Source organism: Talpa occidentalis, unplaced genomic scaffold, assembly GCF_014898055.3.
Source record: "Talpa occidentalis isolate TD23 unplaced genomic scaffold, MPIMG_talOcc4v2.1 talOcc4.3, whole genome shotgun sequence".
In the NCBI taxonomy this organism is placed as follows: Eukaryota; Metazoa; Chordata; class Mammalia; order Eulipotyphla; family Talpidae; genus Talpa; species Talpa occidentalis.
The window spans coordinates 84,031,278-84,044,457 of record NW_023603184.1 but is presented as its reverse complement, the minus strand read 5'-3'; the positions used below and the strand labels follow the sequence as shown (position 1 = coordinate 84,044,457).

Sequence of the window (13,180 nt, the reverse complement as noted above, 5' to 3'; positions counted from 1 at the left end):
ATAATTCAAATTTCAAGAATTTAGCCTCCTTAAATTATTAATGTCACAACTTTAGCTATCATCTGAAATATTGTTTATAATATTTGAATATTAGAAATACTATGCAGGCACAAAGATTGTTAAATATGGTACAATTATTCAATGGGATATAAGGCAGTGGTTAAAATTATGTTTATGTTAATCATAAGGATACAAAATAAGATATGCCATATGATTTTTTTTAAAGATTTATTTATTTATTTATACAAGCACTGGGTACAGCCAGAAGTGCAGGAGAGTGAGAGAATTCACCAGAGCAGGGAGCAAAACAGGCAGAAGGACCGAAGTACACTGCTGAGGGGAGCAGCGGGCAGCAGGAGAGGTCTGTACGCCATGTGGGACCCTCTCCTGGTGGCCGGGGATCCAATCAGCGCTGCAGAGGCTCCAGGCAGCTTCGCAACCCAGCGCTCAACTGCTGCGCCACCAGGGAGGCCCCATATAATTTTTTTAACTACATATGTGTTCATACCAGCATAGTACAGCAACAGTAGAATTAGGCTGTCCACTACTATAGCCACTAGCCACATGTATATATTTAAATTAATGAGAATAAAAATTAAAAATTCAGTTCCTCAGTTACATACACCACATTTCAAGTGTTCAATAAACATGTGAGATCAGTGGCTACTGTTCTGGATGTCATAGAACATTTCTGTCATCACAGAAAGATCTGAAATGAGCAGATTAGAAAACACAAACAAAGCAGGCTTATAGGTAATTTTAATTTTCTCCTTTTTATGTTTACTTTCCTCTTTTTCTATAACAAATATAAGTATTTATAATAAAAGAACTTTTTTTTTTTTAAGATTTGAACTGAAAAAGGGGAGAAGGATCTGGAAAAACACTAAGTGAATCCCTTTGATGACCAGAGTGATAAAAGCAGTGTTCTGCTCAATATGTCCAGACTGCTAGCTGCTTTCTGGTAGAGAGCCTTTGCAAACCACCCCCCGCCCCCCACCCCCCACCCCTACCCCAACTGCCTACAAGCAAAAGTCCTGCTCTTTAATGTAGATATTAAATGATAGTCCTGGTACTGCAAGAGGTGTGGGAAAGACGGACTCAAACTCTGGGTGATAATACAGACTAGTTCATGCTTTCTGGAAGGCAACATGGAAATATTTATCCAAAGCTTTAAAAACATTATATTCCTTTGCTCAATTATGTCATTCTGGAAACTATTCTAAGGAAATAACTGTGGATATGCTTAGAAATTTAGCTACAAGAATGTACATGACAGATTTTTATTTCTAATAGCAAAAAGTTGAGCTCAAATTAAAAACACAAAATGTATCCTCATAATGAAATATTATGCCAGTCATTAATAATAATGCTGCGCAGGAATATTTAATGATATGGAAAATACTTACAAAGTTTCTAAAAAGGAGTTTTATGCAGTATTGAAAGCATCATTTTGGGTCTCCCTGGTAGTGCAAGGGGTTAAGTCTCAGCACTATGAAGCTCTCAGAAGCCACTGCAGCAAGAGTCAGATCCCCAGCCCAGGGAGTGGACCCACATGGCACAGCAGACCTTTCCTTACTTGCCCGCTGCTCCCCTCAGCAGTGTATTTCAGTAGATCCGTCTGTTCCGCTCCCCACTCTGTCTCTGGTGAATCCTCTCACCCTCCCCCACCACATCTCTGGCCTGCACCTGAGGTCTCATATGCATAAATAAATCTTAAAAAAAAAAAAGAAATGCTCATTTTGATTTTTGTAAAAATACACAAGTACTTAGAAGACATGAGACTGATTATAATGTAAATATTTCTATATGGTGGGAAAATACCTGACTAGGGATGTAATCTATTCTTTCCCACACTTTCTATAATGAATTTTTATCACCATGGTAATAAAATAGTGTTTTAAAAAAATTAAATCATGATGCAAGACTGAAAAATCTCTGTACTTAGAACTTGCAGTAAAATTACCACTCTAGTATTTTCACATTTAGCTCTGGGCTTCCTGGCTGCCAAGGCAAAAAAGAAAATTATGTAAGTCTCTGCTATCAGCTGTTCCCAAGAGAGAAAGATGTATGACGTATGCTTCTCGGTACTACTAATACCTAATCTGTATTACTCAAAACTCACCTTCGTTCCAACCCTCCTTGCAGTTGCTTAAGAACTGCGGTCCTAGTAGCTTGCCAAGGTGCAAACACATACCCAGTGCCTATCTTTTTCATAATGTCCTTGCACCCTTATTTTCTACCAGAGCAAGATAATCCCAAAATGAATGCGAGGTTTTCAACAAGATACCAATAATGAATTATCAGACTTTCACACAGTATTTTGATGGTGTCATTGTATAGCTATGGACAAGACCCAGAAAACTGTCTCACAGATGAAGAGGATCATAAGGAATGGCAGGCGTAGCATACACTTCTTAACAAAGTATCAGTCCGGGTGTCTCCCTGGTGGCACAAGGGGTTGGGACGCAGCACTGTGGGGCTGCCAGCGGCCACTGCAGCATGGGTTCAACCCCCGCTGGTCAGGGAACTGCCCGCATGGCCCAGCAGACCTCTCCTGCCTCTCCCGCTGCTCCCCTCAGCAATGTATTTCAGTGGATGTCTGTTCTGTTCCCCACTCTGTCTCTGGCAAATCCTCTCACCACCCCACCCCACATCTCTGGCCTGTGCCCCAGTTCTTGTATGCATGAATAAATAAATCTTAAAATATATATTTATCAGGGGCCTCCCTGGTGGCACAAGGGGTTAAGCACTACACTATGAAGCTGTCTGCAGCCTCTGCAGCACGAGTTTGATCCCCAGACAGCCAGGGAGCTACCCACATGGCGCAGCAGACCTCTCCTGTCTCACCCGCTGCTCCCCTCAGCTGTGTATTTCAGTCAATCTGCGTGTTCTGTTCCCTGCTCTGTCTCTGGTAGATCCTCTCACCCCCCGCATATCTGGCCTGTACCCCAGCTCTTGTGTGCATGAATAAATCTTTATTAAAATATATATATATCAGTCAGTACCCCTCCCCTCCCTTCATTTCCCCTCTTCCCCTCCCTGTCTTATAACCACAATTCCACAGATTTCTAGGATTTGTTATTGATTTGGTTTTGTCTGACCCTTTATTTCTTTATATCACACATATAAATGATACCATCTAGTAACTTGTCTTCCTCATTCTTCTGCAAAGAGAAAGCAGAAAAAGTTAGGCTGGTAGCTGTAGGTGCTTGCTCCAAAGCTTGAGGCAAGGCAGAGAGAGGCCTGGCTAAAGCTACCAGCCCTGAAATGGCCTGAGGTAAGGTGAAGCTCATTATGACAAACCGCTTCCACAGCACCATGTAAACTACATCACTCAGAGTCGGAGCCTCTGAAGGCTCAGGCATGGGGGACAGAGGTGAGAAAAGATGTGCTCTTTCTCATCTCTGTGTTGATCCTTTCTACAGACCCATTTTAAATAAGATTTCCCTCTCTACCGTACCTACAGTTGCTCTCAGAGCCGAAGGAGTTATGTCACTTCTAAGGAAACCAGAACTTGGGAGAATACTAAAATATCTTCCTTCTCCTTGCAAGTCCTGACTGCACCCCCGCCCCAAAATACTTTCCACTCCGTAAGTCTGGTGCTTACCTTCAAGCCCCAAATCAAGTCTTCCCTGACCACCTGTATAACCTTCTCCCCTCCATGACCACCTCTCTGCTGTGACCTCTAAGACCTTTTACCCACCTCAAGACATACTGACACTCCCCTTGCATGTCACCTGTCCCCAAACAGGCTCCAAGCTGTGAAATACTGGACAGCTCGCGCAGCACCTGCCACAGCATCTCACACATGAGAACTAAGGTAACAAGTTCACCTAGATTACCCAGTTTGTCCATGGTCCAAAGTAAATACAGGGTTATCGGTCCCTTTGTTGGTAGTTATAGATAAAGCTGACAGTATACCTGTTAACCAATGGTGCTAAAATCTAGTTCCTTGACTGGAACATAGTTTGTTTTTTAATTGAGATCACACTGGTTTGCAATACTGCATGTGATTCAGAGGCACAGGATCACATCTTCTCAGATACAAGTCACTGCCACACCTGTCACCAAACACCCTTAGCCCTCTACCACAGCCCGGACCCCTCCCTTCCTTTCACCTCCCTTCCTCCCCTCCCTGTCTTATAACCACAATTCCACAGATTTCTAGGGTTTGTTATTGATTTGGTTTTGTCTGACCCTTTATTTTATTGCTTTATACCACACATATAAGTGATACCATCTGGTATTTGTCTTCCTCATTCTGATTTAATTCATTTACCATTATCCCCTCTAGTTCTCCTATTTGTCACAAATGGCAAGTTTAATAGCTGAGCAGTATTCTGTTGTGTATATATACCATATTTTTCTAATCTACTCCTGTGCCCTCAGGAACTTAGGTCGTTTCCATAACATGGCTATTGTAAATAATGCTATAGTGAATGCAGGACCTCTGCATTCTGAATAATAATCCCTTTGAATTAGTTTTTCCATTTTTAGGTGGATACCTAGGAATGGAATTGCTGGATTATATGGTAGACCTATTTTTAATATTCTGAGAAACCTCCATATTGTTTTCCATGGGGACTGGACCAGTCTACACTCGTTATTAATATGAAAACAGTGGGAGGACAATTAAACATTACAAAGCCATCAACTATGTTCCTCAAAAGTTGGCTTTGATTTATACCCCCACTGAATTTGGGTGTAATGAAATGGTGTGGAGAAAAAGACAAGGCTCCTTCCCTCTACTCTGAATTGATCTGCCCTCCTGCAAAGTTTTCACTCCTATACAAAGTTGTCATTTCAGAAGGACACCACACGCCGAAGCCCATATAGCACATGACACTGGACAGCGAGGAAACTGAAGGAACCAGCATTAAACGAGGCACAAGAATTGTGCCTAGGGCCTCCCTGGTGGCTAGGGGTTAAGTATCAGCACTATCACAGCTGTGGCCTGAGCTGGATCCCCCAGCCGGGGAGCTAACCCACATATGGCACAGCAGACGGTTCCTGTCTCACCGGCTGCTTCCCTCAGCAGTGTACTTCAGTAGATTTGCTTGTTTTGCTCCCCACTCTGTCTCTGATGAATCCTCTCAGTCCCTGCGCCTCTGACATATGCCCCAGGTCTACTAAATATTAAAAAAAAAAAAAAGAAAGAAAGAAAAGAATTGTGCCAGGAGATGCCAGGAGAAATGTCTTAAAACTTTTGAAAGTTTGTACAGTGGAAGATGGGCTGGATAATTATTTTGCATGTTGCAGAAAACAACCCTTTGGTGGATAATAAAATCAAATTAAGAGATGGAAGGCTTACAGTAATGCCATCTCACAATATGCATGTCATGTGTATGAGTATGTATGTGTGTGTGCACAGGCATGTGCACTAGATCACACCGATTTCTTTCAAAACAGTTCAAGGCTGTGCATCAAATTATTTAGATTGAAGGACATGTTTTCAATTCAATAGAGGGAAAAACACCTCTAATCAGTGAGGCGATCTCATGGTAAGATATATATTATCTTGAATAGCAGAGCTTCCAACCCCTGAAAGATTTCAAGCAGTACCAAAACCATAGATCATCATGAAGGGTATTCATGTAAGTGGTGAAAAGTTAAATGGAAGAATTCTAAGTTTCCTTCTTGGTCTATGAGACTAAGAAAGGGCAATTAACTGTCACTGAGGGAAACATGCACAAAAATCACAAGGTGAATCGTATACAGCTTGGTAGCAGGGGAAGGAGAAGTATAGCATCTCTGTGAAATAAAAAGTAAATACTTAGATCTTAGGTTCTCAACTTAGATGTACATCAGTATCACCTTGGAGCTTTTAAAAGCTACCCATGCTGGATTCCACCATTTATTAATTGAAACATTAAGGGCCCTAAATTTGTATTTTGTTTGTTTCCCAGGTCACTGTTAAGAACCACCGATGTATTTTGTATGAAATGTATAAATGGAATTTTGTAAAGCACAGAGCAGAAGAAAAAAAAAACAGTACCATGACTTTTCATGATGATCATAAAAGGACAGATGAAAGCATCCAGTCAAGGCTTTGGATTTCTGCTTGGGGTATAGAGAATTGAAGATAGCATCCCTCCCATGTGCTTACAACACATTAAGAAATGAAAAGATAAACTGCAAATTCATAACTTCCTTGACTCCACTAGACAGCTGAGGTCAAAGGGGAACAAACTAGCCAAAATCTGAGAACTAACCACCTGCGGGATGAGGTGAGCCATACACCTGTACAGTGGCAACCAAGCATCAAGTAACAATGGATTTCTACTGGGAAACTGAAGAAAACGGAGATAGGCCACCCTAAGACAAAAGAAATACCCAAGGCTAACACTGAAACGCTGAGAAAAGTCATTCCTCAAACCAGTACCAATTCGAAACACAAGTTATCAAAAAAGAAATGTGCAGTTTGTGGTTCACTGAGGACAACCATACCAATAACAAACCTCACATCAGTTCAACTCCTAACAGCTTGACCACCCCCTATACTAAAGTTCTAGTAGAAATAGGATGCATTCTCATCTGGAGGCATGAAAACTATTTTTCATAGCCTCTGATGTCCTACACTAGACATGTAATTCTCAACAATGCATTACAGGGCATACAAAAATCAAGGAAAAAAAGCACTGCCAAGAGACATAGTAATGAACAGAACCAGAAGTCATGTGACACAGGTGTTGAAACTATCACACAAAATTTTAAATAGCCATAATTATGAAGGACCCTAATGAGTAAATGGAGAACATCAAAGATCCAATGTTTAATTTCAACAGAGAGATAGAAACTATAAGGAAGAATGAAATGGAAATTCTTACAAGACTACACAGTGGTGATAAAAGTGACGCATGCTTTCAACATGCTTCAACATCAGGAGATTTGATAGAGGCAAGGAAAGAAACAGTGTATTTGAAAGTAGGTCAATAAAATCATCCAAGCTAAAACAAGAACAAAAATGAATGACACAAAACATGGTGTCCAAAACAAAAGTGTGGCTATATTTGCGAAGAATTTTTTAAAATTCATGAACACCAAACCACAGACCTAAGCAGTTGCAGAACACCACACAGGCGCAGGCATGGACATGCACACACACCCTTAGGTATATCATATTGAAACAGCTAAAACCAAGGACAAAAAGGAAATCTTAAATACAGTAAAAGAAAAAACAAAATACAAAGGAATACAAAACATAAGTATACAGGAGACTTCACAGAAGGCAGTCAAGGACACAACGAAACAACATCTTTAAACTGAAGGGAGGTGGGCAGGGTGGAACTGCCAACCAGAATTCTCTACCCAGTGAAGTATCTTTCAAAGACAAAGATTGTCATAGAAAAAGAGAAACTGGGAGAATTCATTGCCTGGAGATCTCAGTTACATAAAAAGTTAAATGAATTTTTTAAGCGGAATAAATATAATGCCCGATGGAAACCTGAGCTACACAAAGAAATGTAGAGTACTGAAAACGGAATAAATAAAAGTCAACAAAAATTCATTTTTCTTGTTTAAACACTTATCTTTTATAACAATTATAAAGCAAGAATAAGCAAATTATGGCCTACCAACCAAATCCAGGCTATAGTCGGTTTAGTATATCCTATGAAGTGAGAATGATCTTTACACTTATAAAGTGTTCTTTAAAAAAAAAAAAAAATAAGGGTCTGGTCACTGTTTACCTTTGATATACTTTAAGTTGTCCTAAAAAAAAAAAAAAAACCGAAAAACAACATATCTATTTTTATATTTCATTTAAGTTCTTAGTAAAGAGACTACATTTTCTATAAAATAAAATAGGCTCTTTAAGTATACACAAAAAAGATGATTTTCTAAGGCATCAAAATGTATTTTCTTACTTTTTAATAATAAACCTGGAACATGAATCATCACCACATTTTAATCATTATACTTCCTCCTTCCCCTGCTACCAAAGCTAAACAATTCTGGAATGCAATGATGAAAGAAATGACCCTTCTTTTCCCTTTGCTCATATTTCTTCACTTATTTCCCATCACCTGGTACCATGTTCTCTAAGTCATTGTAAATCGTGTTTGGGGACAATGGGAGGAACAGCAAACAAAGAAATTCTCCATGAAAGAAACCTGTTAAAAACTGAGTTATTCAATATAGAACCCTCTTCTTCCAAGTGAACACCTGTCCTTTTTTTGCCCAATACCTTATCTGTTCAGGCCATTTCTCTGCCAGAAACCTGAGAAACATCCCAAAGACGTCTAGCCTGGTGCCCCGCTTGTTGCCAACTATCACACTGTTAACCTTATTTTCTCTTTTGTTACAGTACTTCTCACCACCTGTCAATGAGACAAAATATAAATATGGCTGCTTCTACTAGATTATAAGCTCCGTGAGACTACAGAGACCTTGTCTTTCTGTACTCTCACCCCTAGTACCTGGCACCCAGTCTAGCAACAGTAGATGCTCCGTGAAAACTGGAATACCTAACTATCCAAGGGGTCTCCACCACTTCATTCCCTCGCATTCTACCAGTGATCCTGGCCAGTTCACTGGTGCTGCTCCCCATTCTTTCCTTTTTTCAGGATTAATAACCAAGTCTTCTGGCCACTTTCTGTGCTAACTCAATATTGAGAATGGAGTATCATAAGGAGCATCCCTGGCTGCCCAATCTAACTCGCAATATCCACCATATCAAATGGAAACAAAAAGTAGTGTTTGTCTCATCCTTCAAGTGAAAATAGGCTAAATGATTTTATAATAGTACACTACAGAGGTTGGTTTCCTACCTAACAACCGTAGAGTATTTACCTTATACCTTCTGACTTACATCAGAAGAACCATTTTTCTAGTCCATGATGTACCAACTGCATCTTCACCAAAGTCCAGCCTATCAGTGTGAAGACAGGTAACAACACCGACAGGAAGACATGATGTAGAGCAAGAAAGTGTTCTCCAAAGGCACCATGTGGGGAGGGGAAGTTCTGGGGAACAGTAGAGGTGGGAGACACAGTAGGACCATCTGTGGGGCATTTTCTTTTTCTTTTCTTTTTAAGATTTATTTATGCATACGAGAACTGGGGTACAGGCCAGATATGCGGAGGGCAAGAAGACTCACCAGAGACAGAGTGGGGAACAGAACAGGCAGACTGACTGAAATGCACTGCTGAGGGGAGCAGTGGGCGAGACAGGAGAGGTCTGCTGTGCCATGTGGGTACCTCCCTGGCCGGCCAGGGATTGAACTCATGCTTCAGAGGCTGCGGACAGCTTCATAGTGCTGTGCTTAACCCTTTGAGGCACCAGGGAGGCCCTGTGAGGTGTTTTCGAACTACAGATCTTCCTTGACTTTCAATGGGGTTATGTCCCAATAAACCCATGGTAAATTGGAAATACTGATGAGTTAAAAACATCATCAAGACATAGAGGTGACTGACCTGGTCAGGTGACTGACCAGGAGCTGTGGCTCACTGCTCCATCACACCCAAGGATATGGTACCACATATCATAGCCCAGGGAAAGATCAGAACTCAAAAACCCAAGTACAGTCTCTATGGGATACCTATCATTTTTGCATTATAAAATCAATAAATTGTAAGTCAAAGCATGGTAAATCAGGGACATCTGTCCATATGGCCCCTCCCTAAACTCTTCTACCCCTAAAGAACCCCTTGGAATTACTACAGCATGAGCCATCGTTGCTATTACTAATGGGAGGACAAAAAACTCAAGGAATTTTCCAAGTTCTGAGTATAAGTTCTTTGAGGAATGGGACCAAGATTTATGCTTTTTACTGAAACTCAGAGTGCTATCTAACATAGGGCACTCCTGTCTCTACCTGCTTCTCGCATCTCAGCTCTTCCTCCCCTCAGCCACACCCTATACTTCTCCTATTGTACTGAACATCTCCTGACTGCCCGTACAGGCCATGCCTTTCCTCATCTGTCATCACCTGCAGGAGACATGGTTGGCTGCTGATCTAACAGCCGGGCTAAGCATCTCACTTTCCTCCTTGCTACAGAAGTCTGACTTTGCGCAGATGTGGGGCATCCATGTGCTCGGGAAAGGGGAGGCTTCCCTAAGTTCCACAAGATTGCTTGGCCATGACAATCGCAGCCACCCTCTCCTCCTTTGCCAGTTACTGGTTTAGGGGTGGGTACGTGGCCATCCTGGCCAATAGTACTGGACCAACGGCATAAAGAACTTCTGGGAAGTTTTGGGGGAAAAAAAAAATCACAAAAATAGTAAACCCCATTCCTCCCTTTCTTCTTTCAGCGTGTATCATGTGAAGGTATGATGGACTCTAGTCATCACGCAGCAGGACAGGGAAACCAGAAGAATCTTCCAGAAACCAATCTAGAGCTGTGACCACTTTGAACCACCTACTTATTTGGTGAGCAAGAAAGCAAAATAACCTAAATAATGTTATTTACCAGAGAAAGTGCCCTGAATGCCCTACCACATGGCCTGGAAAGGCCCTCCAACTCTAGCTTTCTCCTAGAGCAGCCCTACTCATCTCCAATATAGAGTTTAACTACAGTATCCCTGGGTAGTGTCTGCTACACCTCCAGACAGCATTAGGTACTGTTACCACACATCTACCTTTCCAACCAGACTGCGAGTTACTCAAATTGCAGTCATTTTCACCCTTGGCAGAGGCCCTGGCAAATATTGGGCATCTATTAAAAGTTGAATGGGTAAGTGAACAACAAAACAATGACTGTAAGGACAAACACACAGCATGCCTTCCATGCCTTGAATAAAGATGATGACTGACGGACAGAATACAATTTCGTAAAGACTTCCTTTAAGTGGTTGTGAGCAAAGGCAGAGACATGCAGTGGACATGTTCTATTTTTAGCTACCAAGAATGCAAACTGCTCACTGGGAATTACCATCAACCCTCTGCAGCTGGGGAGGAACTAATTCCCCCCCACTTACTGGTGGCAGCTGGGTAAAGTACTCACACCTGCCAGGGAAAACCACCCCCTATCCACAGACATGGCTTGGCCACACATTGGTCTAGCCTGCAGATAAACCTTCCGCCTTTTCATTTGTGACCCAATCAATTTCTGTATTGAATAAGGCAGTTTTCAACTGACCAAAACTAACTGAAAGAATCCTGACAAATGCAGTCAGTAATGATGAGAGCACCCTGGTAACATCCCTTTCCTCTGCAGGGCCTCACAATCCTGGCCTCTAGGAAGGGATTAAGACCTCTGGAGACCAAGACCACCTAGAGGAGTCCTAACCAGGAGCAAAGCAGAGGAGCAAAGCACACCCAGCCAGCCCCCCAAATCACACACCATCAACATGGTTCCACCTAAAAGCATAATTTCAGCCTTCAGTATCTCCCTCCCATTAAAAAAAAAAAAAAAAATAAAATAAAGTCTGGAGGGCCTCTGAGAGAAATAAAATATTGAACAATACAGAGGGGGGGAAACTTTCATCAAATATTGTGCTGTGTGCTTTATGCTCACCATAAAACTTGAGGTTGTTGTAGTGATTACAACGCCCACTTTACCTCTGAGAAAACTGAGGATCAGCGAAAAAAATTCACTCAAGGTCACACAGCTAGAACTAGAATTTAAACGCCATTCTAGACTTTTTTCCACTTTATCACTTTGCCTGTGAACGTGAACAGCCCCCTCCACTCCCAGCCCCACCCACCCCACCCCACACAACACCCCAGAGCACACAGATCTGCAGTCTTACAGGCTAAGACCCCGGAGTCAGCGTAACGCGAGCACATACACAGCTTTTTCAAATCGCTGGGTAACTAACCCCTGTGTGATCGGTTACTGCACACCGTCACCAAAAGTAAAGAGCCCGGCAGACTCAGCACCGGCAGGAGCGAGAAGCCCGTGTGAAAAGCCGCAGAGGGCGAGGCAGGAGTTCGCTCTTGGCTACTCCAGGGGCCTCGATCCCCCGCCCCTGCTCCACGCTCTCCCGGGTCCCAGCCTCTCATCCCACCGGGGACCCGGAGCCGTGCGTCCCTGGCGCTCGCGCCACTCGGACACCCATGCAGCGCCAGCCCTACCCCCGGCCCCAGTTCCTGCCGGGTCCAGATGTTCACAGCTGTCCGTCCAGGGTGGCGACCGACCCGCACCCCTCCTCCCGGCCGCGGCCGCCGCTCGCCCCGCTTGGCGGCGCGCTGGGTGGGGGCGCCCCGCACTGCCCGCCGCAGCGACGCGGCCCCTGGGGGGCGGGGCGCGGGGTCCGCAGTCCCCCTCGCCGACCCGAGTCCCCAGCCCGCTGCGCCCGCCCCGCTCACCTTCGCCGCCCGCGTCCGCCGGGCCTCTCCGCGCACCCGCCGGGCTCCAGACTCCGGGTCCCGGCTCCCAGCGCGCCCGCCGGGGGCCGGCTTTGGCTCCCGCCGCGCGGGGCGGGGCGGGGCGGGGCGGGGCGCGGCTCCTCCCCGCCCCGAGCCACCTGGGGCGCACCGGAGGGGGCCGGGCCCCGACAGGTGTGCCCCGCCCGCGAGCTTGCAGCCGCCGAGCCCGGCTACTCTGGGAAAGCTCGGAGATCCTCGGCGGGGTAGAAGGGAGGCCCGGCGGCCGGGGTTAGGTGATACTTGGGACGGGTCGATAGTGCTTGGGGAGACGGTGGAGGGTCAGGCCTAGCCTGTTTCCACCCATCCTGGTCCGCTGAGGAAAGGGGAACAGAGTGGGAACTTGACAAGGGCCGAAACTTTAAGAGGGGGACGCCAACCCCTTTCTTTGTGGAATGCAGAAACAGAGAGCCTAGCACGAGACCCTGGGGGTGAAAATGATTGCGCAAAGGGCACAGGTGAATTCGTTCAGTGCTGGAAGAATTTAAAAGACCTCGCCCACCCTTCGGATGCTTCGCCCCCTTTTTGATTTATGGCATTGAACTATAGATAAAATCACTTCATATAGTCAGTCTCAGCCACTTGCCCCCCAAACCGCACTCCACCACCACGATGGTTCCACTTGAGAGGACTATAAACGCCAGGAGGAACAGGAAGCTCACCTGTGCACTGTTGAATCACCAGAGTCTAGAGCAAACCAAGGACAAAGCAGGCGCTCACTAGGTACCTGATGAACAACCAAGAGCAGTGGCCGTCTTAAATCCAGCTGCATGCTGGACCTCCAGGCCAGACCTACCCCACTGTCTCTCCCAGTGTATCAGTAACTCCAGAGCCAAGCTGTCTGGCTTCCAAGCCACCTATCCTCCCTGTCCT

At 44.3% G+C, this 13,180-nt stretch overlaps 1 protein-coding gene across 1 annotated transcript in view; it reads right to left on the bottom strand.

Annotated features, from left to right (window-relative positions):
- The window catches only part of LYPD6B (LY6/PLAUR domain containing 6B), a 162,142-nt gene extending 149,846 nt beyond the window's left edge, over positions 1-12,296 (bottom strand). Inside the window, exon 1 of the mRNA XM_037523313.2 lies at positions 12,251-12,296. The gene's annotated coding sequence lies outside the window, so the exon portion shown is untranslated. The remainder of the gene's footprint in view (positions 1-12,250) is intronic.
- Between the last annotated feature and the right edge of the window lie 884 nt (positions 12,297-13,180).